Source organism: Coptis chinensis, chromosome 5 (genome assembly GCF_015680905.1).
Source record: "Coptis chinensis isolate HL-2020 chromosome 5, ASM1568090v1, whole genome shotgun sequence".
NCBI lineage: Eukaryota > Viridiplantae > Streptophyta > Magnoliopsida > Ranunculales > Ranunculaceae > Coptis > Coptis chinensis.
Window position 1 is genome coordinate 19,648,476 of NC_141460.1, and position 6,432 is coordinate 19,654,907.

Consider the following 6,432-nt stretch of genomic DNA (forward strand, 5'->3'; position numbering starts at 1 on the left):
ACTATCTAATGAAGCCAAATTTATTTATCGAAAAAAAAGATGAATCCAAAATTTGAGAAACAAATATAAGGAAAGACAAACATAATGGGTATAGAACTGAGATCTGACTCAACGACTAATCCAATAAATTATTTTCTTTGAAAAGGAATACACTTAAACAAACATATGAAATACAACGGATCGCAAAATCTGGAAAGACCCAAAAGAGGTACTTCCCCAATGCTTGAGGAACACTTAACTCCCCGACATTATTCTCCAATATACTAAAGCATGTTCGACTACCCTCTCATTTTGACCATTTAACCATTAACCACGGAAAACCAAAAATTTCTTCTTCTTCTTCTTTGTAAGAACTTTTTTAGAAATTGCGCACCTCCAAGATAAAAGCAGACCATATTGTGATAGAGAGTATAGGTAGTCGTTTTGAGATGTCATCAACAAGGCCCAGAGGAGGTCACCGCCCAATCGTTGATTGACATTATTTGTTCTTCCGGAAAATATATCCTCTTCAAAGCGATGAATTTTTGTGGGATCTTAATTGATCAATTTGGATATAGATTGTGGAGTTTTGGAGTTTGGATGAATTTGGAGTTCTAAGTTTGAATATATATGTTAATTAATAAGAACACAAAATAGATTTGTTGGTTGTAAGATATGAACTTTTGGGGGCGTTGTTATAGGTAGAACAATATTTCTCATGATTATGTGGAGATAATCTCCATGGTGTGGATATATATATAAATCGTTTTAAATAAATATTGTATAAATTGTATCTAACCGATATATATATATATATATATGGGCCGGCTAGGTGGACATCAATCTAACATCAAAATTTCCACCATTGGATTACAAAAAAATCAAACGCCCAGATCTAAACACTAAAAAATAAAATTACGAAGGGTGTTCTCTAACTCGCTCCTCTCCCTCTCTCCAATCTCTCATGGGTTCCTCTTCTCCATTTCTCATCCAATCAAATTTCAGCACATCAGAATGTGGTTATAAATCGAGATTCGACCCAAGTGCCTTTCGAGCTTTTTTTTTTTCTCCAGATTTGTTTCTCAACGAGGGTGGTGTTAATTTATTGATGGGTATGTTGGTTTTTGTTTGATTAGTTGATATTTGAGGTTGTTTGTTGATTCAATGGTTCGCTAGGCCTATTTTAGTTGATTTGTTGAGAATATTTGAGGTTGTCGTGCTGTTTTGCTTGTTTCTGTAGTCTAATTAAGTAATTTAATGTTGTTGTGGTTGTTTAAAAGAAGGAAGTTGGATAGAATCTACCTAGGGGAATGCTTTATATTGAATTTAGGAAAGAACTAGCTAATGAAATTGTTCTTTGCATTTTGTTTGTCGATCAGATTTCAGTTTTTGCGAGTATGTTCTAGATTTCAAATTCCATATTTGAAATTAAAGATTTACACAAGGAAAAATTTAGAGCTTATAGATTCCAGGTCGTAAAACGCCCACACAATGCCATCTGTATTCATATTTTGGTCATCACTAGTTATAGTTTTTTACCTGCTGGCGCATCCTTTTGGCTTTGTGCAATTCTTAATCAAAGCCATTGGCTTTCTCTTCAGCCCAAGTTGATTCTCATTCATCTTATCGATCAAGTTCTGAGTTCAAACTTTCAATTGCTAGATCAATTAAAAACATGAGCAGGATTTCTACCCCTCCATTTCTGCTGGAGTACTTATCCTACACTATTACACTGTATAAAGGTCCAAATTTGTTTGTTTGTTTTTTTTTTCCTGGAGTCGTAGTTGCACTTTGAGTTCTTGTTAACTTAGCTGCGTGTTTCAGGGTGAGAAGCTATTGTGAAGTCTTGGTGGTATGTTTTCTAAAGCAGGGAAGCCTAAGAAGAAAACAATTAAAGGGCCAAGGTAATTATCAGATCACATTCAATCATTGGACTTTACTAACAGGAAAAGTTTCTCTTTGCTTACCTGAATACTTGTGTTGGGTTGCAGATGATTAATTTAAAAGAAGGGGAAATCACTTGGAGCAAAGGGAGAAGTTGGGAGTGGCACCAGCTCCTAAGGGAAGATCGAACCCTCAAAAATCGGCATCTGAACCACAAATGCACTACATAACTGATGATATACGTATTTGTATGTGAAATGTGAAGGTCTTGGCGAGAAGGAATTGTTTCAGCTAGGGAGGAATTCAATCAAGTATATCTTTGCAGATGATGTGGTGAAGAAGTCTCTGACACAGATGTTTGATTCTACTGATGAACCTCATGGAATAAATCATAAGTGATGGAAGTAAAATTATTGACTTGTTTAAGAAGTGAAATTATTGTATTCAGACAGGAACTTATCCATTTTAGTGAAAACTCTAGCTGATATCGATTATCACAAGCTGATATCGATTATTTCAAACCCTGGAGCTTTACCTTGTTTGTTGTCAGTAGAATATTCCCTCTCTGCAGCTTAGTTATGTCAGAAATTTTACTGATATCTTGTAGTTAATATGTCAGAAATCTAACTAACATTCGATTGCTTGCGTTGTCATCTAATATAGACCGATTTCCTCCATTTATGAAGCCTACACGTATCCTGTCAAAAAAGTTGATTTTGGCAAACTCAAGTTATAAAGGGGAGGAAAGAGCAAGCACTTGCACCAGCTTGTTGGAGCAATTTTTCACTGCGAATTTGAATTGAGAGTTAAAATGCAGAGTGCCATCTAGCCAGGACAGGTTTTATTATTATGATTTTTAATGCAAATGCCAACCTTGAGTTTGTCTGTTTTCTGTATCTTCAGAGCTATGAGTTTTAGTCCTTGTAACGTTTGTAAACATTTTGTAGATCTTGATTATTTAGAATGAGCAATATAAGGTAGAGATATATGTGACAATCCAGCCAGGGAATGTAAGAAGATTTCGCTTGCATAAGCTAAGATAAGATGGTATTTGGTTTTTCATTAAATTGAATTAAGGTCCTTCCATTGGAGCATGTTGCACAAACTGGGAATAGCAACGGAACTTCAGTAACCTAAGCATAGTCTCTGCTTTTAGTGAAAGAAGGAAAGATACTACACTACGTCCATGCCTGATAGCTGATGCCTCTATCGAATCTCCCCCGTCTTTTGAACTATTTTTATGCAAGAATTAATCTTGGAAAAAGTAGGGAATAAATATGCAAAATTTTCCAAACCATACTAAAACAACAGTGTTCCACACCATCTTTTATTACGTTATTATATCGAGAGCAAACCATCTTTTATACACTGGCAAAGGTACATCTTCCAGCTTGTTCAACTTTGTTTTTCTAGTAGAAGCAAGTTATAGTTTTTCCATAAACATGTGGAACGGGGCTTGGAACTTGTCCATCTCCTCGGAGGTAAGGGTGACTAAAACGTTTACTCCGTTGCTGCTGGGGTTATTCTCTGGGAACACTACGATGATGTCGTTCCACTCACTTACAGGTAGAGGTCCTGCCCACTTGGGTTTTCCCCATGGATATTCCACATCGCCGAAACCCATATTCAACCAAGATGTCACGACAACATCGCCATGTGGAACCCTTTAAGCCATTGCCCTGACTCAATAATTCCCTAATGTCATCTTCTTTGACATTTGATAATGCATTTGAGACCATTTCCACTAGTTCTGAGAATGGTTGCTCTTCAAGTTCCTGAAAAGTCACTGTGCATGTGGCAAATATGAAAGCATTGCCCGTGTATGACGGTCGCAGTTAAGGATGTTGTAGTTTTGGTCTAATATTAACAGGGCAATGCAATGTTGAATTTCTCTCTGGATCATTTCCTGCATTTCTTGCTAGAGCCTTGCACCTCCAAATGAGGGCTGTGATCACCTTGTTTCTGGTAATACGTGCACCGGTATAGTCTTTGCCATTTTCCTGTGGAATTGCCTTCTTTTTTAAGTTCAAAATGTCCTACCTGCCATTTAAACGACCATCATGCCATAGTCAGAGTGACCTACCTGCTGAGGTCCCAAATCATCAGCCTCCTGTCAGCAGCAGATGACGCTAAGACAGTTTCATGTTTAGGGCTCCACTCAACCTGGAATACCTCTTCCCTGTTGAAAGCAAAACAAAGAGCAATAGTAAGAGACCAAACTAAAAGTCCACACGGCACAACAGAAATAGAAGGGGTAGAAATCCTGCTCATGCATTTAATTGATCTAGCAATTGAAAGCTTGAACTCAGAACTTGATCGATAAGATGAATGAGAATCAACTTGGGCTGAAGAGAAAGCCAATGGATTTGATTAAGAATTGCACAAAGCGAAAAGGATGCGCCAGCAGGTAAAAAACTATAACTAGGAATGACCAAAATATGAATACAGATGGCATTGTGTGGGCGTTTTACGACCTGGAATCTATAAGCTCTAAATTTTTCCTTGTGTAAATCTTTAATTTCAAATATGGAATTTGAAATCTAGAACATAATCGCAAAAACTGAAATCTGATCGACAAACAAAATGCAAAGAAAAATTTCATTAGCTAGTTCTTTCCTAAATTCAATATAAAGCATTCCCCTAGGTAGATTCTATCCAACTTCCTTCTTTTAAACAACCACAACAACATAAAATTACTTAATTAGACTACAAAAACAAGCAAAACAGCACCACAACCTCAAATATTCTCAACAAATCAACTAAAATAGGCCTAGCGAACCATTGAATCAACAAAGAACCTCAAATATCAACTAATCAAACAAAAACCAACATACCCATCAATAAATTAACACCACCCTCGCTGAGAAACAAATCTGGAGAAAAAAAAAAAAGCTCGAAAGGCACTTGGGTCGAATCTCGATTTATAACCATATTTTGATGTGCTGAAATTTGATTGGATGAGAAATGGAGAAGAGGAACCCATGAGAGATTGGAGAGAGGAAGAGGAGCGAGTCAGAGAAAACCTTTCGTAATTTGATTTTTTGGTGTTTAGATCTGGGCGTTTGATTTTTTTGTAATCCAATGGTGGAAATTTTGCCGTAAGATTGATTTCCATGAAATTGCTGTCCACCTACCGTGTATATATATATATATATACACTAAGTATCACCCTTGCCTACCGCACGGTTTGTTATGAGATTTTTAATATGTTGTTTGTGATATTAATTTTGGTACACCAAAGTATTTTCAAATGTTTGTTATGAGGTGCTCATTATGCTACTAAATGTGATTTTGTTAGGCATACTTTAATATGGCATCATAGTTTAATTATCGAACCATAAACCATAGACCACGTCTAATGTTTAGGGCTTGAGGCATTATTGTTGGTCCCTTAGGTGTACTGGTGTTCCATTGTCATTGCAAAGGATATTGTCCAACATTTCCACATTGAAGGAGGTGTTTGTAAGTGTTGAGAGCCTATTAAACAAGCTTCCAATTTGAAGCCGTCCCTATTTTATAAAACCAAAAACACATTCTGTTCTCGAACATGTTAGCTGCTATGGTGAGAGAAATATAGTACTTTAGTAAAATTAAGAGTTAGCTGGTGAGAGTAGAATTTAGGAGTTGCATCATCTCAGAAATTTAACACTACAAAATTTGAAGTTGGCAAGATATTTGCACCCAGAATGAGAAAAAACACTTGCTGGTAGTTTGAACTTGAATTCAAAGGAGTAGTTTTAGAAATAGAAATTGATTGCACCTAGTGGTTAACTGAATTGCAATGAAATGTATATAAGGCATATTTGCTTGCTAAGTTTGGTCAGCATCCTCATTTGACACTTTCCTACGACAGCATGCATTTTCACCCAATGATTCAACTTTCTCTTATGCTGCTTTCGATCCCTGGGAAAACTTGTTGGTGCATGAGTTAAACCATTTCCTTCATGTCCTTCTTGCCTTTAAGCTCCATGTCTATGATATTGGCTGCTTCCAGGTCAATTGGTTTGTAGTACTCTTAATTAGTAGCTACTTTAATTCTAAGTTTTAACCAAATAATATACGTATAGCTGCATGCATGTTATATAAAATACAAAATGAGGGACGAAAATAACAACCATGAAGCTTGCACTAATAGACTGTCCCCTAACAGAAATATCAGTTTTATTTCTTAGCAAAATGGCCTGTTAAGTTGATTATAGTATCCAAACCAACTACTAACTTCCAAAATCTAAAAGTATAAGATTGAACAGAAGTTTATTACAATGAACATCCACAAAAATACAAACAATCATGATATCCCTACAACCCTATCTACTTGTATATGTTTACTGGTCACACTGGCGAGAAGACCAAAATGCTCAAAATCAGCAGAGTAGTAACCAAGTAAACCATCGAAACAACAATTAGTCCAAATGTAACCACATCTGGAGTCTGGACCAAGCATTTGGCCACGTTCCTTCCAACACGTCAATTTTCAATAACGTCTAAATAAGCTGTGAAAATAAAATGGAAACAAAATCAGGAACAATAATCATATGCAAATCATCAAGGTGAATGCAAGCACGAGGA

General features: G+C 36.3%; 2 long non-coding RNA genes across 2 annotated transcripts; one reads left to right on the forward strand and one right to left on the reverse strand.

Annotated features, from left to right (window-relative positions):
• Positions 1 to 917: 917 nt before the first annotated feature.
• Positions 918 to 2,503, forward strand: LOC147497012 (uncharacterized). Its single transcript, XR_015194992.1, has 3 exons — positions 918 to 1,091; positions 1,804 to 1,883; positions 1,971 to 2,503. It is a non-coding gene; the product is annotated as an uncharacterized LOC147497012 (long non-coding RNA).
• Positions 2,504 to 3,163: 660 nt separating this feature from the next.
• On the reverse strand, positions 3,164 to 4,854 carry LOC147497013 (uncharacterized). The gene is made up of 3 exons (XR_015194993.1): positions 4,698 to 4,854; positions 3,947 to 4,042; positions 3,164 to 3,863 (listed from the first exon to the last, which is right to left on the reverse strand). It is a non-coding gene; the product is annotated as an uncharacterized LOC147497013 (long non-coding RNA).
• Positions 4,855 to 6,432: the final 1,578 nt, after the last annotated feature.